Consider the following 25,867-nt stretch of genomic DNA (forward strand, 5'->3'; position numbering starts at 1 on the left):
CGAACGACCAACCTTTCGGTTAACAGCTGAAAGCATTAACCATTGCGCAACGGAAGCCCAAAAATTAAATGTTCGTCAGGTATTGTGGAAAAACTTTGACTTTTTACGTCACATCTGAAACCTCACAACACCGCTCCCGGATGGGCTCGAACCACCAACCTTTCGGTTAACAGCCGAACGCGCTAACCATTGAACCACGGAAGCCCAAAAATAATATGGTCGTCTGGTATTGTGGAAAAACTTTGGCTTTTTACGTTACATTTGAGATCCCAAAACACCGCTCCCGGGTGGGCTCGAACCACCAACCTTTCGGTTAACAGCCGAACGCGCTAACCATTGCGCCACGGAAGCCCAAAAACTAAATGGTCGTCAGGTATTGTGGAAAAACTTTGGCTTTTTACGTTACATTTGAGATCCCAAAACACCGCTCCCGGGTGGGCTCGAACCACCAACCTATTAGTTAACAGCCGAAGGCGCTAACCATTGCGCCACGGAAGCTCTGGAATTAAATGGTTGTCACGTATTGTGGAAAAGATATGACTTTTCACGCTACTTCTGAGAACCCACAACACCTCTCCCGGGTGGGCTCGAACGACCAACCTTTCGGTTAACATCTAAACGCGTTAACCATTGCGCAACGGAAGCCCAAAAATTAAATGTTCGTCAGGTATTGTGGAAAAACTTTGACTTTTTACGTCACTTCTGAAACCTCACAACACCGCTCCCGGATGGGCTCGAACCACCAACCTTTCGGTTAACAGCCGAACGGGCTAACCATTGCGCCACGGAAGCTCAGAAATTAAATGGTTGTCAGGTATTGTGGAAAAGTTATGACTTTTCTCGCTACATCTGAGACCCCACAACACCTCTCCCGGGTGGGCTCGAACGACCAACCTTTCGGTCAACATCTAAACGCGTTAACCATTGCGCAACGGAAGCCCAAAAATTAAATGTTCGTCAGGTATTGTGGAAAAACTTTGGCTTTTTACGTTACATTTGAAATCCCAAAACACCGCTCCCGGGTGGGCTCGAACCACCAACCTTTCGGTTAACAGCCGAACGCGCTAACCATTGCGTCACGGAAGCCCAAAAATTATATGGTCGTCAGGTATTGTGGAAAAACTTTGGCTTTTTAGGTTACATTTGAGATCCCAAAACACCGCTGCCGGGTGGGCTCGAACCACCAACCTTTCGGTTAACAGCCGAACGCGCTAACCATTGCGCCACGGAAGCCCAAAAACTAAATGGTCGTCAGGTATTGTGGAAAAACTTTGGCTTTTTACGTTACATTTGAGATCCCAAAACACCGCTCCCGGGTGGGCTCGAACCACCAACCTATTAGTTAACAGCCGAAGGCGCTAACCATTGAGCCACGTAAGCTCAGAAATTAAATGGTTGTCACGTATTGTGGAAAAGATATGACTTTTCACGCTACTTCTGAGACCCCACAACACCTCTCCCGGGTGGGCTCGAACCACCAACCTTTCGGTTAACAGCTGAAAGCATTAACCATTGCGCAACGGAAGCCCAAAAATTAAATGTTCGTCAGGTATTGTGGAAAAACTTTGACTTTTTACGTCACTTCTGAAACCTCACAACACCGCTCCCGGATGGGCTCGAACCACCAACCTTTCGGTTAACAGCCGAACGGGCTAACCATTGCGCCACGGAAGCTCAGAAATTAAATGGTTGTCAGGTATTGTGGAAAAGTTATGACTTTTCTCGCTACATCTGAGACCCCACAACACCTCTCCCGGGTGGGCTCGAACGACCAACCTTTCGGTCAACATCTAAACGCGTTAACCATTGCGCAACGGAAGCCCAAAAATTAAATGTTCGTCAGGTATTGTGGAAAAACTTTGGCTTTTTACGTTACATTTGAAATCCCAAAACACCGCTCCCGGGTGGGCTCGAACCACCAACCTTTCGGTTAACAGCCGAACGCGCTAACCATTGCGTCACGGAAGCCCAAAAATTATATGGTCGTCAGGTATTGTGGAAAAACTTTGGCTTTTTAGGTTACATTTGAGATCCCAAAACACCGCTGCCGGGTGGGCTCGAACCACCAACCTTTCGGTTAACAGCCGAACGCGCTAACCATTGCGCCACGGAAGCCCAAAAACTAAATGGTCGTCAGGTATTGTGGAAAAACTTTGGCTTTTTACGTTACATTTGAGATCCCAAAACACCGCTCCCGGGTGGGCTCGAACCACCAACCTATTAGTTAACAGCCGAAGGCGCTAACCATTGAGCCACGTAAGCTCAGAAATTAAATGGTTGTCACGTATTGTGGAAAAGATATGACTTTTCACGCTACTTCTGAGACCCCACAACACCTCTCCCGGGTGGGCTCGAACCACCAACCTTTCGGTTAACAGCTGAAAGCATTAACCATTGCGCAACGGAAGCCCAAAAATTAAATGTTCGTCAGGTATTGTGGAAAAACTTTGACTTTTTACGTCACATCTGAAACCTCACAACACCGCTCCCGGATGGGCTCGAACCACCAACCTTTCGGTTAACAGCCGAACGCGCTAACCATTGAACCACGGAAGCCCAAAAATTATATGGTCGTCTGGTATTGTGGAAAAACTTTGGCTTTTTACGTTACATTTGAGATCCCAAAACACCGCTCCCGGGTGGGCTCGAACCACCAACCTATTAGTTAACATCCGAAGGCGCTAACCATTGCGCCACGGAAGCTCTGAAATTAAATGGTTGTCACGTATTGTGGAAAAGATATGACTTTTCACGCTACTTCTGAGAACCCACAACACCTCTCCCGGGTGGGCTCGAACGACCAACCTTTCGGTTAACATCTAAACGCGTTAACCATTGCGCAACGGAAGCCCAAAAATTAAATGTTCGTCAGGTATTGTGGAAAAACTTTGACTTTTTACGTCACTTCTGAAACCTCACAACACCGCTCCCGGATGGGCTCGAACCACCAACCTTTCGGTTAACAGCCGAACGGGCTAACCATTGCGCCACGGAAGCTCAGAAATTAAATGGTTGTCAGGTATTGTGGAAAAGTTATGACTTTTCTCGCTACATCTGAGACCCCACAACACCTCTCCCGGGTGGGCTCGAACGACCAACCTTTCGGTCAACATCTAAACGCGTTAACCATTGCGCAACGGAAGCCCAAAAATTAAATGTTCGTCAGGTATTGTGGAAAAACTTTGGCTTTTTACGTTACATTTGAAATCCCAAAACACCGCTCCCGGGTGGGCTCGAACCACCAACCTTTCGGTTAACAGCCGAACGCGCTAACCATTGCGTCACGGAAGCCCAAAAATTATATGGTCGTCAGGTATTGTGGAAAAACTTTGGCTTTTTAGGTTACATTTGAGATCCCAAAGCACCGCTGCCGGGTGGGCTCGAACCACCAACCTTTCGGTTAACAGCCGAAGGCGCTAACCATTGCGCCACGGAAGCTCTGAAATTAAATGGTTGTCACGTATTGTGGAAAAGATATGACTTTTCACGCTACTTCTGAGAACCCACAACACCTCTCCCGGGTGGGCTCGAACGACCAACCTTTCGGTTAACATCTAAACGCGTTAACCATTGCGCAACGGAAGCCCAAAAATTAAATGTTCGTCAGGTATTGTGGAAAAACTTTGGCTTTTTACGTTACATTTGAAATCCCAAAACACCGCTCCCGGGTGGGCTCGAACCACCAACCTTTCGGTTAACAGCCGAACGCGCTAACCATTGCGTCACGGAAGCCCAAAAATTATATGGTCGTCAGGTATTGTGGAAAAACTTTGGCTTTTTAGGTTACATTTGAGATCCCAAAGCACCGCTGCCGGGTGGGCTCGAACCACCAACCTTTCGGTTAACAGCCGAACGCGCTAACCATTGCGCCACGGAAGCCCAAAAACTAAATGGTCGTCAGGTATTGTGGAAAAGCTTTGGCTTTTTACGTTTCATTTGAGATCCCAATACACCGCTCCCGGGTGGAATCGAACCACCAACCTATTAGTTAACAGCCGAACGCGCTAACCATTGAGCCACGGAAGCTCAGAAATTAAATGGTTGTCACGTATTGTGGAAAAGATATGACTTTTCACGCTACATCTGAGACCCCACAGCACCTCTCCCGGGTGGGCTCGAACCACCAACCCTTCGGTTAACAGCTGAACGCGTTAACCATTGCGCAACGGAAGCCCAAAAATTAAATGTTCGTCAGGTATTGTGGAAAATCTTTGACTTTTTACGTCACATCTGAAACCCCACAACACCGCTCCCGGATGGGCTCGAACCACCAACCTTTCGGTTAACAGCCGAACGCGCTAACCATTGAACCACGGAAGCCCAAAAATTATATGGTCGTCTGGTATTGTGGAAAAACTTTGGCTTTTTACGTTACATTTGAGATCCCAAAACACCGCTCCCGGGTGGGCTCGAACCACCAACCTTTCGGTTAACAGCCGAACGCGCTAACCATTGCGCCACGGAAGCCCAAAAACTAAATGGTCGTCAGGTATTGTGGAAAAACTTTGGCTTTTACGTTACATTTGAGATCCCAAAACACCGCTCCCGGGTGGGCTCGAACCACCAACCTATTAGTTAACAGCCGAAGGCGCTAACCATTGCGCCACGGAAGCTCTGAAATTAAATGGTTGTCACGTATTGTGGAAAAGATATGACTTTTCACGCTACTTCTGAGAACCCACAACACCTCTCCCGGGTGGGCTCGAACGACCAACCTTTCGGTTAACATCTAAACGCGTTAACCATTGCGCAACGGAAGCCCAAAAATTAAATGTTCGTCAGGTATTGTGGAAAAACTTTGACTTTTTACGTCACATCTGAAACCTCACAACACCGCTTCCGGATGGGCTCGAACCACCAACCTTTTGGTTAACAGCCGAACGCGCTAACCATTGCGCCACGGAAGCTCAGAAATTAAATGGTTGTCAGGTATTGTGGAAAAGTCATGACTTTTCACGCTACATCTGAGACCCCACAACACCTCTCCCGTGTGGGCTCGAACGACCAACCTTTCGGTTAACAACCGAACGCGCTAACCATTGCGTCACGGAAGCCCAAAAATTATATGGTCGTCAGGTATTGTGGAAAAACCTTGGCTTTTTACGTTACATTTGAGATCCCAAAACACCGCTCCCGGGTGGGCTCGAACCACCAACCTTTCGGTTAACAGCCGAACGCGCTAACCATTGCGCCACGAAAGCCCAAAAACTAAATGGTCGTCAGGTATTGTGGAAGAACTTTGGCTTTTTACGTTACATTTGAGATCCCAAAACACCGCTCCCGGGTGGGCTCGAACCACCAACCTATTAGTTAACAGCCGAAGGCGCTAACCATTGAGCCACGGAAGCTCAGAAATTAAATGGTTGTCAGGTATTGTGGAAAAGTTATGACTTTTCACGCTACATCAGAGACCCCACAACACCTCTCCCGGGTTAGCTCGAACGACCAACCTATGGGTTAACATCTAAACGCGTTAACCATTGCGCAACGGAAGCCCAAAAATTAAATGTTCGTCAGGTATTGTGGAAAAACTTTGGCTTTTTACGTTACATTTGAAATCCCAAAACACCGCTCCCGGGTGGGCTCGAACCACCAACCTATTAGTTAACAGCCAAACGCGCTAACCATTGAGCCACGGAAGCTCAGAAATTAAATGGTTGTCACGTATTGTGGAAAAGATATGACTTTTCACGCTACATCTGAGACCCCACAACACCTCTCCCGGGTGGGCTCGAACCACCAACCCTTCGGTTAACAGCTGAACGCGTTAACCATTGCGCAACGGAAGCCCAAAAATTAAATGTTCGTCAGGTATTGTGGAAAAACTTTGACTTTTTACGTCAAATCTGAAACCTCACAACACCGCTCCCGGATGGGCTCGAACCACCAACCTTTCGGTTAACAGCCGAACGCGCTAACCATTGCACCACGGAAGCTCAGAAATTAAATGGTTGTCAGGTATTGTGGAAAAGTTATGACTTTTCACGCTACTTCTGAGACCCCACAACACCTCTCCCGGGTGGGCTCGAACGACCAACCTTTCGGTTAACATCTAAACGCGTTAACCATTGCGCAACGGAAGCCCAAAAATTAAATGTTCGTCAGGTATTGTGGAAAAACTTTGACTTTTTACGTCACGTCTGAAACCTCACAACACCGCTTCCGGATGGGCTCGAACCACCAACCTTTTGGTTAACAGCCGAAGGCGCTAACCATTGCGCCACGGAAGCTCAGAAATTAAATGGTTGTCAGGTATTGTGGAAAAGTCATGACTTTTCACGCTACATCTGAGACCCCACAACACCTCTCCCGGGTGGGCTCGAACGACCAACATTTCGGTTAACAGCCGAACGCGCTAACCATTGCGTCACGGAAGCCCAAAAATTATATGGTCGTCAGGTATTGTGGAAAAACCTTGGCTTTTTACGTTACATTTGAGATCCCAAAACACCGCTCCCGGGTGGGCTCGAACCACCAACCTTTCGGTTAATAGCCGAACGCGCTAACCATTGCGCCACGAAAGCCCAAAAACTAAATGGTCGTCAGGTATTGTGGAAGAACTTTGGCTTTTTACGTTACATTTGAGATCCCAAAACACCGCTCCCGGGTGGGCTCGAACCACCAACCTATTAGTTAACAGCCGAAGGCGCTAACCATTGAGCCACGGAAGCTCAGAAGTTAAATGGTTGTCAGGTATTGTGGAAAAGTTATGACTTTTCACGCTACATCAAAGACCCCACAACACCTCTCCCGGGTTAGCTCGAACGACCAACCTTTGGGTTAACATCTAAACGCGTTAACCATTGCGCAACGGAAGCCCAAAAATTAAATGTTCGTCTGGTATTGTGGAAAAACTTTGGCTTTTTACGTTACATTTGAAATCCCAAAACACCGCTCCCGGGTGGGCTCGAACCACCAACCTTTCGGTTAACAGCCGAACGCGCTAACCATTGCGCCACGGAAGCCCAAAAACTAAATGGTCGTCAGGTATTGTGGAAAAGCTTTGGCTTTTTATGTTTCATTTGAGATCCCAAAACACCGCTCCCGGGTGGGCTCGAACCACCAACCTATTAGTTAACAGCCGAACGCGCTAACCATTGAGCCACGGAAGCTCAGAAATTAAATGGTTGTCACGTATTGTGGAAAAGATATGACTTTTCACGCTACATCTGAGACCCCACAACACCTCTCCCGGGTGGGCTCGAACCACCAACCTTTCGGTTAACAGCTGAACGCGTTAACCATTGCGCAACGGAAGCCCAAAAATTAAATGTTCGTCAGGTATTGTGGAAAAACTTTGACTTTTTACGTCACATCTGAAACCTCACAACACCGCTCCCGGATGGGCTCGAACCACCAACCTTTCGGTTAACAGCCGAACGCGCTAACCATTGAACCACGGAAGCTCAGTAATTAAATGGTTGTCAGGTATTGTGGAAACGTTATGACTTTTCACGATACATCTGAGACCCCACAACACCTCTCTCGGGTGGGCTCGAACGACCAACCTTTCGGTTAACATCTAAACACGTTAACCATTAAGCAACGGAAGCCCAAAAATTAAATGTTCGTCAGGTATTGTGGAAAAACTTTGACTTTTTACGTCACATCTGAAACCTCACAACACCGCTCCCGGATGGGCTCGAACCACCAACCTTTCGGTTAACAGCCGCACACACTAACCATTCCGCCACGGAAGCTCAGAAATTAAATGGTTGTCAGGTATTGTGGAAAAACTTTTACTTTTTACGTCACATCTGAGACCTCACAACACCGCTCCCGGATGGGCTCTAACCACCAACCTTTCTGTTAACAGCCGAACGCGCTAACCATTGCGTCACGGAAGCCCAAAAATTATATGGTCGTCTGGTATTGTGGAAAAACCTTGGCTTTTTACGTTACATTTGAGATCCCAAAACACCGCTCCCGGGTGGGCTCGAACCACCAACCTTTCGGTTAACAGCCGAAGGCGCTAACCATTGAGCCACGGAAGCTCAGAAATTAAATGGTTGTCAGCTATTGTGGAAAAGTTATGACTTTTCACGCTACATCTGAGACCCCACAACACCTCTCCCGGGTGGGCTCGAACGACAAACCTTTCGGTTAACATCTAAACGCGTTAACCATTGCGCAACGGAAGCCCAAAAATTAAATATTCGTCAGGTATTGTGGAAAAACTTTGACTTTTTACGTCACATCTGAAACCTCACAACACCGCTCCCGGATGGGCTGGAACCACCAACCTTTCGGTTAACAGCCGAACGCGCTAACCATTGCGCCACGGAAGTCCAAAAATTAAATGGTCGTCAGGTATTGTGGAAAAACTTTGACTTTTTACGTCACATCTGAGACCTCACAACACCGCTCCCGGCTGGTCTCGAACCACCAACCTTTCGGTTAACAGCCGAACGCGCTAACCATTGCGCCACGGAAGCTCAGAAATTAAATGGTTGTCAGGTATTGTGGAAAAGTTATGACTTTTCACGCTACATCCGAGACCCCACAACACCTCTCCCGGGTGGGCTCGAACGACCAACCTTTCGGTTAACATCTAAACGCGTTAACCATTGCGCCACGGAAGCTCAGAAATTAAATGGTTGTCACGTTTTGTGGAAAAGATATGACTTTTCACGCTACATCCGAGACCCCACAACACCTCTCCCGGGTGGGCTCGAACGACCAACCTTTCGGTTAACATCTAAACGCGTTAACCATTGCGCAACGGAAGCCCAAAAATTAAATGTTCGTCAGGTATTGTGGAAAAACTTTGGCTTTTTACGTTACATTTGAAATCCCAAAACACCGCTCCCGGGTGGGCTCGAGCCACCAACCTTTCGGTTAACAGCCGAACGCGCTAACCATTGCGCCACGGAAGCCCAAAAATTAAATGGTGGAAAGGTATTGTGGAAAAACTTTGGCTTTTTACGTTACATTTGAGATCCCAAAACACTGCTCCCGGGTGGGCTCGAACCACCAGCCTATTAGTTAACACCCGAACTGGCTAACCATTGAGCCACGGAAGCTCAGAAATTAAATGGTTGTCAGGTATTGTGGAAAAGTTATGACTTTTCACGCTACATCTGACACCCCACAACACCGCTCCCGGATGGGCTCGAACCACCAACCTTTCGGTTAACAGCCGAACGCGCTAACCAGTGCGCCACGGAAGCTCAGAAATTAAATGTTCGTCAGGTATTGTGGAAAAACTTTGGCTTTTTACGTTACATTTGAAATCCCAAAACACCGCTCCCGGGTGGGCTCGAACCACCAACCTTTCGGTTAATAGCCGAACGCGCTAACCATTGCGCCACGGAAGCCCAAACATTAAATGGTCGTCAGGTATTGTGGAAAAACTTTGGCTTTTTACGTTACAATTGAGATCCCAAAACACCGCTCCCGGGTGGGCTCGAACCACCAACCTATTAGTTAACACCCGAACGCGCTAACCATTGAGCCACGGAAGCTCAGAAATTAAATGGTTGTCAGGTATTGTGGAAAAGTTATGACTTTTCACGCTACATCTGACACCCCACAACACCGCTCCCGGATGGGCTCGAACCACCAACCTTTCGGTTAACAGCCGAACGCGCTAACCATTGCTCCACGGAAGCCCAAAAATTAAATGGTCGTCAGGTATTGTGGAAAAACTTTGGCTTTTTACGTTACATTTGAGATCCCAAAACACCGCTCCCGGGTGGGCCCGAACCACCAACCTATTAGTTAACAGCCGAACGCGCTAACCATTGAGCCACAGAAGCTCAGAAATTAAATGGTTGTCACGTTTTGTGGAAAAGATATGACTTTTCACGCTACATCTGAGACCCCACAACACCGCTCCCGGATGGGCTCGAACCACCAACCTTTCGGTTAACAGCCGAACGCGCTAACCATTGCGCCACGGAAGCCCAAAAATTAAATGGTCGTCAGGTATTGTGGAAAAACTTTGGCTTTTTACGTTACATTTGAAATCCCAAAACACCGCTCCCGGGTGGGCTCGAACCACCAGCCTTTCGGTTAACAGCCGAACGCGCTAACCATTGCGCCACGGAAGCCCAAAATTTAAATGGTCGTCAGGTATTGTGGAAAAACTTTGGCTTTTTACGTTACATTTGAGATCCCAAAACACCGCTCCCGGGTGGGCCCGAACCACCAACCTATTAGTTAACACCCGAACCACCAACCTATTAGTTAACACCCGAACGCGCTAACCATTGAGCCACGGAAGCTCAGAAATTAAATGGTTGTCAGGTATTGTGGAAAAGTTATGACTTTTCACGCTACATCTGACACCCCACAACACCGCTCCCGGATGGGCTCGAACCACCAACCTTTCGGTTAACAGCCGAACGCGCTAACCATTGCGCCACGGAAGCCCAAAAATTAAATGGTCGTCAGGTATTGTGGAAAAACTTTGGCTTTTTACGTTACATTTGAGATCCCAAAACACCGCTCCCGGGTGGGCCCGAACCACCAACCTATTAGTTAACACCCGAACGCGCTAACCATTGAGCCACGGAAGCTCAGAAATTAAATGGTTGTCAGGTATTGTGGAAAAGTTATGACTTTTCACGCTACATCTGACACCCCACAACACCGCTCCCGGATGGGCTCGAACCACCAACCTTTCGGTTAACAGCCGAACGCGCTAACCATTGCTCCACGGAAGCCCAAAAATTAAATGGTCGTCAGGTATTGTGGAAAAACTTTGGCTTTTTACGTTACATTTGAGATCCCAAAACACCGCTCCCGGGTGGGCCCGAACCACCAACCTATTAGTTAACAGCCGAACGCGCTAACCATTGAGCCACAGAAGCTCAGAAATTAAATGGTTGTCACGTTTTGTGGAAAAGATATGACTTTTCACGCTACATCTGAGACCCCACAACACCTCTCCCGGGTGGGCTCGAACGACCAACCTTTCGGTTAACATCTAAACGCGTTAACCATTGCGCAACGGAAGCCCAAAAATTAAATGTTCGTCAGGTATTGTGGAAAAACTTTGACTTTTTACTTCACATCTGAAACCTCACAACACCGCTCCCGGATGGGCTCGAACCACCAACCTTTCGGTTAACAGCCGAACGCGCTAACCATTGCGCCTCGGAAGCTCAGAAATTAAATGGTTGTCAAGTATTTTGGAAAAGTTATGACTTTTCACGCTACATCTGAGACCCCACAACACCTCTCCCGGGTGGGCTCGAACGACCAACCTTTCGGTTAACATCTAAACGCGTTAACCATTGCGCAACGGAAGCCCAAAAATTAAATGTTCGTCAGGTATTGTGGAAAAACTTTGACTTTTTACGTCACATCTGAGACCTCACAACACCGCTCCCGGATGGGCTCGAACCACCAACCTTTCGGTTAACAGCCGCACGCACTAACCATTGCGCCACGGAAGCTCAGAAATTAAATGGTTGTCAGGTATTGTGGAAAAACTTTGACTTTTTACGTTACATTTGAGATCCCAAAACACCAATCCCGGGTGGGCTCGAACCACCAACCTATTAGTTGACAGCCGAACGCGCTAACCATTGAGCCACGGAAGCTCAGAAATTAAATGGTTGTCAGGTATTGTGGAAAAACTTTGACTTTTTACGTCAAATCTGAGACCTCACAACACCGCTCCCGGATGGGCTCGAACCACCAACCTTTCGGCTAACAGCCGAACGCGCGGTAGGATTGCACTTTACGTGACCCACCCAACTAACAATAGATTCTAGTTAATTGGACCGTGAGGAGTCCGAAAAAAATAGTTAAAAAATTATTTGACCGCCGCAAGTTGGTCAAAAAAATTTTTGAAAATTTTAAAATCCATGCACTTACCGCCATTGAAGCCGCTATACGCTTAAGGTGCCTTCAGAGAAAAAAGTTTACAAATTTTTCCGCTAGGGACTCAAAAATAGCAATAGTGGTCCGTTTTTGCAAAACGTTTGACGATTTTATAATTTGTCCCACTAAAGTTGAGACCACCAGAGCTCTTTACAGCGAAGGAAAAACCTATGTTTATAACATCGACGCTCCTGGTTTCTGACACCCGAAGTTGTTGGAACGTATAGAAAGGAAATTCGTGGAAACCCTTTGAACTATCAGTAAGCCCGACCCCACCCCTGAAATCGAACAAAAGAGATAGTTCCCTATACCAAAAATTTTGTCGCGGGCTTTCTTCACATCCGCGCCCCCAACCTGGTGAAACGTACTTTTTGTAATCGCCTGTAGCGATAGTATCTGTTTGTTTTCTTGCTCGACTTTCTAAAGTGGGATAGGGGAGAAAGCAGAGATGGTCGGCATTACTCCTTCCCGCGTCTAAGTTCGCGCACCCGGCGTAAAGTGCTTTATATATTACTATTAGTATGGGGCGCCAACCTATTTTAGGGCAGGCATTTCAATAACTAGACTTTTTTCCAATGAGCCTCTATTCTAGAAATAACACCCCCCCCCGCGATCCATAAAATCTTATTTTGTGTTCACATGTTGATTTGAATGCCCTTCAGAAAATCGGATAGACGTTGGAAATCCTTACTCTATTTTCACATTATTTGAACACTTTTATATGGGCCTTGCGAAGGTGTTATTTTATATCGTTTAGGTATCATTTGTGCGCCTTTTAATGAATGGTGTTTAAAAAATATCGCACTAATTCTATGCCATTTGAGCACCATTTAATGGGGTATTCGATGGGGTTATTTTATTTAATTAAGGTATCATTTGCACACCTTTTAAAGAATTATGTTTTATAAACCCATTTCTACACCATTCGTTTAAGCTAATGGTGTTTTTTAAATACCGAACTATTTTCGTACTATTTCAGCACCTTGTCAAGGTGTACAAATAGTGCACATTGTTCTAACACCATTATGGCACTATTTATACACCACAATTTTTTACAGTGTAAACATTTCTTTCACATGGTTGGTTGGGACTTGTAAGTTTATAAGTTCAGTACAATCACCCACCTCTGATGTTTGTATTAATAATTTTTCCCGTTTATCTCGATGGCATGATTTAATTTTTTGAACCCGTTTGCTCCGACTGTTCATTACAATTCCGTTTTTTTTAGCCATTTGTTTTTAGGAAAAGTAGGAAAATTTTAGGAAAGGAGCTCCGTTTTTACACTTTTCAGAAATGACTAGTGATATTGTATAAGCCTTTTCTTGTTCTACTTGCAAAAGTGGGACGGGAAATAGAAGAAGAAGATATCGCCTATTCTTCAATAATTGTGCATAGGGTCTTTCAAAATTCGCCTCTTTCTCCCCCCCCCCTCTTCCCGGTAAGTGCTTTGTATGTCTTTTTCTCTTCCACCTGACCCGAAAGTTTGGGTGGTTTACTGTGAGGGGTGGGTACTGTGGGTTAAGGCGCCGGTGCGTGCGACATGATGCCGACATCCCTTAATTGGTAAACGTCTTTCAGTCTGTAGACTACAGACCCCTCTTGTTACCCCCTTGAAAAAAGTCACTACTTATATCCTGCCATCTACGGAAAATATACGAACTAGTTGGCTAAAGTTTTAGCACTGAAATGTATTACGAGAAATCTATGAAGGAGTTCAGATCAATGATTTTTTATGTCAAAATTACAAAACAGAGCTTAAAATTATCGGTAAATCACGATCCATCCAATGATGTATTTTTTTTATTGTGTGATAAAAGCTCTAGCTTTAATCTTAAAAATACTGAATCAGATATTTTGAGTAAATCGATTAAGACGAATTGTTATTTTAATGGTAAGGCCGATTTCGTTTTTACATAGATCAATGGATAGCCTATCCTGTGCTCGTAAATTATATGCCTGTTGCGATGGAAACGTTTCATTTGGGAAGAGTATGAACTCCTCTAACTGAGACCCCCTCAACTTTAAAATGGCAATTTTAAAACTTAAATAAAACCAAGAAAATTTAAACTATGAAAACCAAAAATATATCAAATTATAGGTGGATATTTGTTATTTTAATGCTAAAAATTTCATGTCGGTGTATAATCACCTTCAACTGAAAAACGGGATTTTGCGAGATGGCAAAAACAGTCATTTTGCTATTTTTTCTCTGAAGGCACCTTAACGCATTCTGCCCTCAAGGCTCAATCTCGCAAAATAAGCCGAGGGGACTGTGAAAAAAAGACTTACTCGCGCCGGAGTTTTAGCTATGGAATTTTTTAAGCTTACGGAAACCGTTTATTTCTGATAAAAGGACGGAAATATAAATGCGAGAAAAACTGCTATGTTTAGGGAAAAATCGTTGAATTTTTTGGTAATTCGACAATTGATAAAGTCAAATTTTGGTAATTGCCGTCAAATTATTTTTGAATTTATTTTGGAAAGTGTGTCAAATCCTTGGGGAATTAGATTTTTTTGGAACAAAATTTTGAAATAAAAGGAGTCAAGTTATTGCAACTATGTTTTGGAAAAGGTGTCAAATTATTGGGAAATTAGCAAATGTCAACATCAATATTTCAGAAAAGGAGTCCAGTTTTTGCAACTATATTTTGGGAAAAGCGACAAATTATTGGGAAGGTACCAAACGTCAACATTAATCTTTTAGAAAAGGATTCTAGCCGTTGCAACTATATTTTAGAAGAGGCGTCTATAGTTATTTCAGCAATATTTTGGAAAAGGTGTCAAATTATTGGGAAATTAGCAAATGCCAACAACAATATTTCAGAAAAGGAGTCTAGTTTTTGCAACTATATTTTGGGAAAAGCGACAAATTATTGGGAAGGCACCAAACGTCAACATTAATCTTTTAGAAATGGATTCTAGCTGTTGCAAATATATTTTAGAAGAGGTGTCTAGTTATTTCAGCAATATTTTGGAAAAGGTGTCAAATTATTGGGAAATTAGCAATTGTCAACATCAATATTTTAGAAAAGTCGTCTAGTTATTTCAGCCATATTTTGGAAAAGGCGACAAATCATTGGGTAATTAGCAAATGTCAACATCAAAATTTTAGAAAAGTCGTCTAGTTATTTCAGCCATATTTTGGAAAAGGCGACAAATTATTGGGTAATTAGCAAATGTCAACATCAAAATTTTAGAAAAGGCGTCTAGTTATTTCAGCCATATTTTGGAAAAGGCGACAAATTATTGGGTAATTAGCAAATGTCAACATCAAAATTTTAGAAAAGGCGTCTAGTTATTTCAGCCATATTTTGGAAAAGGCGACAAATTATTGGGTAATTACCTCCAAGTGGTGTTTCTTGGGTAACGCTAAGAGCCACACATTAATACTTACCATTTTTAAATTTCAGTGCACTACTTTCAAATTGTATTGAGTCCATCCGTAGTGAACCACTTTCCAAAATATCATTTATTAAATTCAAGAATAATTTGACACCTTTTCCAAAATATTGTCCTTCACATTTATCAAATTCAAGAATAATTTGACACCTTTTCCAAAATATCGTCCTTCACATTTATCAAATTCAGGAATAATTTACACCTTTTCCAAAATATTGTCCTTCACATTTATCAAATTCCCGAATAATTTGACACCTTTTCCAAAATATCGTCCTTCACATTTATCAAATTCCCGAATAATTTGACACCTTTTCCAAAATATCGTCCTTCACATTTATCAAATTCAGGAATAATTTACACCTTTTCCAAAATATTGTCCTTCACATTTATCAAATTCCCGAATAATTTGGCACCTTTTCCAAAATATCATCCTTCACATTTATCTAATTCCCGAATAATTTGGCACCTTTTCCAAAATATCATCCTTCACATTTATCAAATTCCCGAATAATTTGACACCTTTTCCAAAATATCGTCCTTCACATTTATCAAATTCAGGAATAATTTACACCTTTTCCAAAATATTGTCCTTCACATTTATCAAATTCCCGAATAATTTGGCACCTTTTCCAAAATATCATCCTTCACATTTATCTAATTCCCGAATAATTTGACACCTTTTCCAAAATATCATCCTTTACATTTATCTAATTCCCGAATAATTTGACGCCTTTTCCAAAATATCGTCCTGCACATTTATCAAATTCCCGAATAATTTGACGCCTTTTCCAAAATATCGTCCTTCACATTTATCAAATTCCCGAATAATTTGACACCTTTTCTAAAATATCGTCCTTCACATTTATCAAATTTCCGAATAATTTGACACCTTTTCCAAAATATCGTCCTTCACATTTATCAAATTCCCGAATCATTTGACACCTTTTCCAAAATATCGTCCTTCACATTTATCAATTTCCCGAATAATTTGACACCATTTCCATAATATCGTCATACACATTTATCAAATTCTCGAATAATTTGACACCTTTTCCAAAATATCGTCCTTCACATTTATCAAATTCCCGAATAAGGCAATTACCAAAATTTGCCTTATCAATTGTCGAATTACCAAAAAATTCAACGATTTTTCCCTAAACATAGCAGTTTTTCTCGCATTTATATTTCCGTCCTTTTATCATGCGTTAAGCGTATAGCGGCTTCAATGGCTTAAGTGCATGGATTTTAAAATTTTCAAAAATTTTTTTGACCAACTTGCGGCGGTCAAATAATTTTTTAACTATTTTTTTCGGACTCCTCATGGTCCAATTAACTAGAAACCATTGTTAGTTGGGTGGGTCACGTAAAGTGCAATCCTACCGAACGCGCTAACCATTGCGTCACGGAAGCCCAAAAATTAAATGTTCGTCAGGTATTGTGGAAAAACTTTGACTTTTTACGTCACATCTGAAACCTCACAACACCGCCCCCGGATGGGCTCGAACCACCAACCTTTCGGTTAACAGCCGAACGCGCTAACCATTGCGCCACGGAAGCTCAGAAATTAAATGGTTGTCAGGTATTGTGGAAAAGTTATGACTTTTCACGCTACATCTGAGACCCCACAACACCTCTCCCGGGTGGGCTCGAACGACCAACCTTTCGATTAACATCTAAACGCGTTAACCATTGCGCAACGAAAGCCCAAAAATTAAATGTTCGTCAGGAATTGTGGAAAAACTTTGGCTTTTTACGTAACATTTGAGATCGCAAAACACCGCTCCCGGGTGGGCTCGAACCACCAACCTTTCGGTTAACAGCCGAACGCGCTAACCATTGCGCCACGGAAGCCCAAAAACTACTTGGTCGTCAGGTATTGTGGAAAAACTTTGGCATTTAACGTTACATTTGAGATCCCAAAACACCGCTCCCGGGTGGGCTCGAACCACCAACCTATTAGTTAACAGCCGAACGCGCTAACCATTGAGCCACGGAAGCTCAGAAATTAAATGGTTGTCAGATATTGTGGAAAAGTTATGACTTTTCACGCTACATCTGAGATCCCAAAACACCGCTCCCGGGTGGGCTCGAACCACCAACCTATTAGTTAACAGCCGAACGCGCTAACCATTGAGCCACGGAAGCTCAGAAATTAAACGGTTGTCAGGTATTGTGGAAAAGTTATGACTTTTCACGCTACATCTGAGACCCCACAACACCTCTCCCGGGTGGGCTCGAACGACCAACCTTTCGATTAACATCTAAACGCGTTAACCATTGCGCAACGGAAGCCCAAAAATTAAATGTTCGTCAGGTATTGTGGAAAAACTTTGACTTTTTACGTTACATTTGAAATCCCAAAACACCGCTCCCGGGTGGGCTCGAACCACCAACCTTTCGGTTAGCAGCCGAACGCGTAACCATTGCGCCACGGAAGCCCAAAAATTAAATGGTCGTCAGGTATTGTGGAAATACTTTGGCTTTTTACGTTACATTTGAGATCCCAAAACACCGCTCCCGGGTGGGCTCGAACCACCAACCTATTAGTTAACAGCCGAACGCGCTAACCATTGCGCCACGGAAGCTCAGAAATTAAATGGTTGTCAGGTATTGTGGAAAAGTTATGACTTTTCACGCTACATCTGAGACCCCACAACACCTCTCCCGGGTGGGCTCGAACGACCAACCTTTCGATTAACATCTAAACGCGTTAACCATTGCGCAACGGAAGCCCAAAAATTAAATGTTCGTCAGGAATTGTGGAAAAACTTTGGCTTTTTACGTAACATTTGAGATCGCAAAACACCGCTCCCGGGTGGGCTCGAACCACCAACCTTTCGGTTAACAGCCGAACGCGCTAACCATTGCGCCACGGAAGCCCAAAAACTACTTGGTCGTCAGGTATTGTGGAAAAACTTTGGCATTTAACGTTACATTTGAGATCCCAAAACACCGCTCCCGGGTGGGCTCGAACCACCAACCTATTAGTTAACAGCCGAACGCGCTAACCATTGAGCCACGGAAGCTCAGAAATTAAATGGTTGTCAGATATTGTGGAAAAGTTATGACTTTTCACGCTACATCTGAGATCCCAAAACACCGCTCCCGGGTGGGCTCGAACCACCAACCTATTAGTTAACAACCGAACGCGCTAACCATTGAGCCACGGAAGCTCAGAAATTAAACGGTTGTCAGGTATTGTGGAAAGGTTATGACTTTTCACGCTACATCTGAGACCCCACAACACCTCTCCCAGGTGGGCTCGAACGACCAACCTTTCGATTAACATCTAAACGCGTTAACCATTGCGCAACGGAAGCCCAAAAATTAAATGTTCGTCAGGTATTGTGGAAAAACTTTGACTTTTTACGTTACATTTGAAATCCCAAAACACCGCTCCCGGGTGGGCTCGAACCACCAACCTTTCGGTTAGCAGCCGAACGCGTAACCATTGCACCACGGAAGCCCAAAAATTAAATGGTCGTCAGGTATTGTGGAAATACTTTGGCTTTTTACGTTACATTTGAGATCCCAAAACACCGCTCCCGGGTGGGCTCGAACCACCAACCTATTAGTTAACAGCCGAACGCGCTAACCATTGCGCCACGGAAGCTCAGAAATTAAATGGTTGTCAGGTATTGTGGAAAAGTTATGACTTTTCACGCTACATCTGAGACCCCACAACACCTCTCCCGGGTGGGCTCGAACGACCAACCTTTCGATTAACATCTAAACGCGTTAACCATTGCGCAACGGAAGCCCAAAAATTAAATGTTCGTCAGGAATTGTGGAAAAACTTTGGCTTTTTACGTAACATTTGAGATCGCAAAACACCGCTCCCGGGTGGGCTCGAACCACCAACCTTTCGGTTAACAGCCGAACGCGCTAACCATTGCGCCACGGAAGCCCAAAAACTACTTGGTCGTCAGGTATTGTGGAAAAACTTTGGCATTTAACGTTACATTTGAGATCCCAAAACACCGCTCCCGGGTGGGCTCGAACCACCAACCTATTAGTTAACAGCCGAACGCGCTAACCATTGAGCCACGGAAGCTCAGAAATTAAATGGTTGTCAGATATTGTGGAAAAGTTATGACTTTTCACGCTACATCTGAGATCCCAAAACACCGCTCCCGGGTGGGCTCGAACCACCAACCTATTAGTTAACAACCGAACGCGCTAACCATTGAGCCACGGAAGCTCAGAAATTAAACGGTTGTCAGGTATTGTGGAAACGTTATGACTTTTCACGCTACATCTGAGACCCCACAACACCTCTCCCGGGTGGGCTCGAACGACCAACCTTTCGATTAACATCTAAACGCGTTAACCATTGCGCAACGGAAGCCCAAAAATTAAATGTTCGTCAGGTATTGTGGAAAAACTTTGACTTTTTACGTTACATTTGAAATCCCAAAACACCGCTCCCGGGTGGGCTCGAACCACCAACCTTTCGGTTAGCAGCCGAACGCGTAACCATTGCGCCACGGAAGCCCAAAAATTAAATGGTCGTCAGGTATTGTGGAAATACTTTGGCTTTTTACGTTACATTTGAGATCCCAAAACACCGCTCCCGGGTGGGCTCGAACCACCAACCTATTAGTTAACAGCCGAACGCGCTAACCATTGCGCCACGGAAGCTCAGAAATTAAATGGTTGTCAGGTATTGTGGAAAAGTTATGACTTTTCACGCTACATCTGAGACCCCACAACACCTCTCCCGGGTAGGCTCGAACGACCAACCTTTCGGTTAACATCTAAACGCGTTAACCATTGCGCAACGGAAGCCCAAAAATTAAATGTTCGTCAGGTATTGTGGAAAAACTTTGACTTTTTACGTCACATCTGAGACCTCACAACACCGCTCCCGGATAGGCTCGAACCACCAACCTTTCGGTTAACAGCCGAACGCGCTAACCATTGAACCACGGAAGCTCAGAAATTAAATGGTTGTCAGATATTGTGGAAAAGTTATGACTTTTCACGCTACATCTGAGACCCCACAACACCACTCCCGGGTGGGCTCGAACGACCAACCTTTCGGTTAACATCTAAACGCGTTAACCATTGCGCAACGGAAGCCCAAAAATTAAATGTTCGTCAGGTATTGTGGAAAAACTTTGACTTTTTACGTCACATCTGAAACCTTACAATACCGCTCCCGGATGGGCTCGAACCACCAATCTTTCGGTTAACAGCCGAACGCGCTAACCATTGCGCCACGGAAGCTCAGAAATTAAATGGTTGTCAGGTATTGTGGAAAAGTTATGACTTTTCACGCTACATCTGAGACCCCACAACACCTCTCCCGGGTGGGCTCGAACGACCAACCTTTCGGTTAACATCTAAACGCGTTAACCATTGCGCAACGGAAGCCCAAAAATTAAATGTTCGTCAGGTATTGTGGAAAACTTTGGCATTTAACGTTACATTTGAGATCCCAAAACACCGCTCCCGGGTGGGCTCGAACCACCAACCTATTAGTTAACAGCCGAACGCGCTAACCATTGAGCCACGGAAGCTCAGAAATTAAATGGTTGTCAGATATTGTGGAAAAGTTATGACTTTTCACGCTACATCTGAGATCCCAAAACACCGCTCCCGGGTGGGCTCGAACCACCAACCTATTAGTTAACAGCCGAACGCGCTAACCATTGAGCCACGGAAGCTCAGAAATTAAACGGTTGTCAGGTATTGTGGAAAAGTTATGACTTTTCACGCTACATCTGAGACCCCACAACACCTCTCCCGGGTGGGCTCGAACGACCAACCTTTCGATTAACATCTAAACGCGTTAACCATTGCGCAACGGAAGCCCAAAAATTAAATGTTCGTCAGGTATTGTGGAAAAACTTTGACTTTTTACGTTACATTTGAAATCCCAAAACACCGCTCCCGGGTGGGCTCGAACCACCAACCTTTCGGTTAGCAGCCGAACGCGTAACCATTGCGCCACGAAAGCCCAAAAATTAAATGGTCGTCAGGTATTGTGGAAATACTTTGGCTTTTTACGTTACATTTGAGATCCCAAAACACCGCTCCCGGGTGGGCTCGAACCACCAACCTATTAGTTAACAGCCGAACGCGCTAACCATTGCGCCACGGAAGCTCAGAAATTAAATGGTTGTCAGGTATTGTGGAAAAGTTATGACTTTTCACGCTACATCTGAGACCCCACAACACCTCTCCCGGGTGGGCTCGAACGACCAACCTTTCGGTTAACATCTAAACGCGTTAACCATTGCGCAACGGAAGCCCAAAAATTAAATGTTCGTCAGGTATTGTGGAAAAACTTTGACTTTTTACGTCACATCTGAGACCTCACAACACCGCTCCCGGATAGGCTCGAACCACCAACCTTTCGGTTAACAGCCGAACGCGCTAACCATTGAACCACGGAAGCTCAGAAATTAAATGGTTGTCAGGTATTGTGGAAAAGTTATGACTTTTCACGCTACATCTGAGACCCCACAACACCACTCCCGGGTGGGCTCGAACGACCAACCTTTCGGTTAACATCTAAACGCGTTAACCATTGCGCAACGGAAGCCCAAAAATTAAATGTTCGTCAGGTATTGTGGAAAAACTTTGACTTTTTACGTCACATCTGAAACCTTACAATACCGCTCCCGGATGGGCTCGAACCACCAATCTTTCGGTTAACAGCCGAACGCGCTAACCATTGCGCCACGGAAGCTCAGAAATTAAATGGTTGTCAGGTATTGTGGAAAAGTTATGACTTTTCACGCTACATCTGAGACCCCACAACACCTCTCCCGGGTGGGCTCGAACGACCAACCTTTCGGTTAACATCTAAACGCGTTAACCATTGCGCAACGGAAGCCCAAAAATTAAATGTTCGTCAGGTATTGTGGAAAACTTTGGCTTTTTACGTTACATTTGAGATCCCAAAACACCGCTCCTGGGTGGGCTCGAACCACCAACCTTTCGGTTAACAGCCGAACGCGCTAACCATTGCGCCACGGAAGCCCAAAAACTAAATGGTCGTCAGGTATTGTGGAAAAACTTTGGCTTTTAACGTTACATTTGAGATCCCAAAACACCGCTCCCGGGTGGGCTCAAACCACAACCTATTAGTTAATAGCCGAACGCGCTAACCATTGAGCCACGGAAGCTCAGAAATTAAATGGTTGTCAGGTATTGTGGAAAAGTTATGACTTTTCACGCTACATCTGAGACCCCACAACACCTCTCCCGGGTGGGCTCGAACGACCAACCTTTCGGTTAACATCTAAACGCGTTAACCATTGCGCAACGGAAGCCCAAAAATTAAATGTTCGTCAGGTATTGTGGAAAAACTTTGACTTTTTACGTCACATCTGAAACCTCACAATACCGCTCCCGGATGGGCTCGAACCACCAATCTTTCGGTTAACAGCCGAACGCGCTAACCATTGCGCCACGGAAGCTCAGAAATTAAATGGTTGTCAGGTATTGTGGAAAAGTTATGACTTTTCACGCTACATCTGAGACCCCACAACACCTCTCCCGGGTGGGCTCGAACGACCAACCTTTCGATTAACATCTAAACGCGTTAACCATTGCGCAACGGAAGCCCAAAAATTAAATGTTCGTCAGGAATTGTGGAAAAACTTTGGCTTTTTACGTTACATTTGAAATCCCAAAACACCGCTCCCGGGTGGGCTCGAACCACCAACCTTTCGGTTAACAGCCGAACGCGCTAACCATTGCACCACGGAAGCCCAAAAATTAAATGGTCGTCAGGTATTGTGGAAATACTTTGGCTTTTTACGTTACATTTGAGATCCCAAAACACCGCTCCCGGGTGGGCTCGAACGACCAACCTTTCGCTTAACATCTAAACGCCTTAACCATTGCGCCACGGAAGCTCAGAAATTAAATGGTTGTCACGTTTTGTGGAAAAGATATGACTTTTCACGCTACATCTGAGACCCCACAACACCTCTCCCGGGTGCGCTCGAACGACCAACCTTTCGGTTAACATCTAAACGCGTTAACCATTGCGCAACGGAAGCCCAAAAATTAAATGTTCGTCAGGTATTGTGGAAAAACTTTGGCTTTTTACGTTACATTTGAAATCCCAAAACACCGCTCCCGGGTGGGCTCGAACCACCAACCTTTCGGTTAACAGCCGAACGCGCTAACCATTGCACCACGGAAGCCCAGAAATTAAATGGTCGTCAGGTATTGTGGAAATACTTTGGCTTTTTACGTTACATTTGAGATCCCAAAACACCGCTCCCGGGTGGGCTCGAACCACCAACCTATTAGTTAACAGCCGAACGCGCTAACCATTGCGCCACGGAAGCTCAGAAATTAAATGGTTGTCAGGTATTGTGGAAAAGTTATGACTTTTAACGCTACATCTGAGACCCCACAACACCTCTCCCGGGTGGGCTCGAACGACCAACCTTTCGGTTAACATCTAAACGCGTTAACCATTGCGCAACGGAAGCCCAAAAATTAAATGTTCGTCAGGTATTGTGGAAAAACTTTGGCTTTTTACGTTACATTTGAAATCCCAAAACACCGCTCCCGGGTGGGCTCGAACGACCAACCTATTAGTTAACAGCCGAACGCGCTAACCATTGAGCCACGGAAGCTCAGAAATTAAATGGTTGTCATGTTTTGTGGAAAAGATATGACTTTTCACGCTACATCTGAGACCCCACAACACCTCTCCCGGGTGCGCTCGAACGACCAACCTTTCGGTTAACATCTAAACGCGTTAACCATTGCGCCACGGAAGCCCAAAAACTAAATGGTCGTCAGGTATTGTGGAAAAACTTTGGCTTTTAACGTTACATTTGAGATCCCAAAACACCGCTCCCGGGTGGGCTCGAACGACCAACCTATTAGTTAACAGCCGAACGCGCTAACCATTGAGCCACGGAAGCTCAGAAATTAAATGGTTGTCAGGTATTGTTTAAAAGTTATGACTTTTCACGCTACATCTGAGACCCCACAACACCTCTCCCGGGTGGGCTCGAACGACCAACCTTTCGCTTAACATCTAAACGCCTTAACCATTGCGCCACGGAAGCTCAGAAATTAAATGGTTGTCACGTTTTGTGGAAAAGATATGACTTTTCACGCTACATCTGAGACCCCACAACACCTCTCCCGGGTGCGCTCGAACGACCAACCTTTCGGTTAACATCTAAACGCGTTAACCATTGCGCAACGGAAGCCCAAAAATTAAATGTTCGTCAGGTATTGTGGAAAAACTTTGGCTTTTTACGTTACATTTGAAATCCCAAAACACCGCTCCCGGGTGGGCTCGAACCACCAACCTTTCGGTTAACAGCCGAACGCGCTAACCATTGCACCACGGAAGCCCAAAAATTAAATGGTCGTCAGGTATTGTGGAAATACTTTGGCTTTTTACGTTACATTTGAGATCCCAAAACACCGCTCCCGGGTGGGCTCGAACCACCAACCTATTAGTTAACAGCCGAACGCGCTAACCATTGCGCCACGGAAGCTCAGAAATTAAATGGTTGTCAGGTATTGTGGAAAAGTTATGACTTTTAACGCTACATCTGAGACCCCACAACACCTCTCCCGGGTGGGCTCGAACGACCAACCTTTCGGTTAACATCTAAACGCGTTAACCATTGCGCAACGGAAGCCCAAAAATTAAATGTTCGTCAGGTATTGTGGAAAAACTTTGGCTTTTTACGTTACATTTGAAATCCCAAAACACCGCTCCCGGGTGGGCTCGAACGACCAACCTATTAGTTAACAGCCGAACGCGCTAACCATTGAGCCACGGAAGCTCAGAAATTAAATGGTTGTCATGTTTTGTGGAAAAGATATGACTTTTCACGCTACATCTGAGACCCCACAACACCTCTCCCGGGTGCGCTCGAACGACCAACCTTTCGGTTAACATCTAAACGCGTTAACCATTGCGCCACGGAAGCCAAAAACTAAATGGTCGTCAGGTATTGTGGAAAAACTTTGGCTTTTAACGTTACATTTGAGATCCCAAAACACCGCTCCCGGGTGGGCTCGAACGACCAACCTATTAGTTAACAGCCGAACGCGCTAACCATTGAGCCACGGAAGCTCAGAAATTAAATGGTTGTCAGGTATTGTTTAAAAGTTATGACTTTTCACGCTACATCTGAGACCCCACAACACCTCTCCCGGGTGGGCTCGAACGACCAACCTTTCGCTTAACATCTAAACGCCTTAACCATTGCGCCACGGAAGCTCAGAAATTAAATGGTTGTCACGTTTTGTGGAAAAGATATGACTTTTCACGCTACATCTGAGACCCCACAACACCTCTCCCGGGTGCGCTCGAACGACCAACCTTTCGGTTAACATCTAAACGCGTTAACCATTGCGCAACGGAAGCCCAAAAATTAAATGTTCGTCAGGTATTGTGGAAAAACTTTGGCTTTTTACGTTACATTTGAAATCCCAAAACACCTCTCCCGGGTGCGCTCGAACGACCAACCTTTCGGTTAACATCTAAACGCGTTAACCATTGCGCAACGGAAGCCCAAAAATTAAATGTTCGTCAGGTATTGTGGAAAAACTTTGACTTTTTACGTCACATCTGAAACCTCACAATACCGCTCCCGGATGGGCTCGAACCACCAATCTTTCGGTTAACAGCCGA

At 44.9% G+C, this 25,867-nt stretch overlaps 6 non-coding genes across 6 annotated transcripts; all 6 read right to left on the minus strand.

The window, feature by feature from the left end:
• Nucleotides 1-6,451: 6,451 nt before the first annotated feature.
• TRNAN-AUU (transfer RNA asparagine (anticodon AUU)) lies at nucleotides 6,452-6,524 on the minus strand. The gene has a single exon. It is a non-coding gene; the product is annotated as a tRNA-Asn (tRNA).
• A 2,720-nt stretch (nucleotides 6,525-9,244) lies between these two features.
• On the minus strand, nucleotides 9,245-9,317 carry TRNAN-AUU (transfer RNA asparagine (anticodon AUU)). The gene has a single exon. It is a non-coding gene; the product is annotated as a tRNA-Asn (tRNA).
• Nucleotides 9,318-17,597: 8,280 nt separating this feature from the next.
• TRNAS-GCU (transfer RNA serine (anticodon GCU)) lies at nucleotides 17,598-17,669 on the minus strand. Its single transcript has one exon. It is a non-coding gene; the product is annotated as a tRNA-Ser (tRNA).
• A 956-nt stretch (nucleotides 17,670-18,625) lies between these two features.
• On the minus strand, nucleotides 18,626-18,697 carry TRNAS-GCU (transfer RNA serine (anticodon GCU)). Its single transcript has one exon. It is a non-coding gene; the product is annotated as a tRNA-Ser (tRNA).
• Nucleotides 18,698-19,653: 956 nt separating this feature from the next.
• TRNAS-GCU (transfer RNA serine (anticodon GCU)) lies at nucleotides 19,654-19,725 on the minus strand. Its single transcript has one exon. It is a non-coding gene; the product is annotated as a tRNA-Ser (tRNA).
• Nucleotides 19,726-21,121: 1,396 nt separating this feature from the next.
• TRNAS-GCU (transfer RNA serine (anticodon GCU)) lies at nucleotides 21,122-21,193 on the minus strand. Its single transcript has one exon. It is a non-coding gene; the product is annotated as a tRNA-Ser (tRNA).
• Nucleotides 21,194-25,867: the final 4,674 nt, after the last annotated feature.

The sequence above is a fragment of the Phalangium opilio genome, unplaced genomic scaffold, assembly GCF_054372755.1.
Source record: "Phalangium opilio isolate 3A_F unplaced genomic scaffold, DU_Popi_V2 ptg000002l_1, whole genome shotgun sequence".
Classification (NCBI taxonomy): Eukaryota; Metazoa; Arthropoda; class Arachnida; order Opiliones; family Phalangiidae; genus Phalangium; species Phalangium opilio.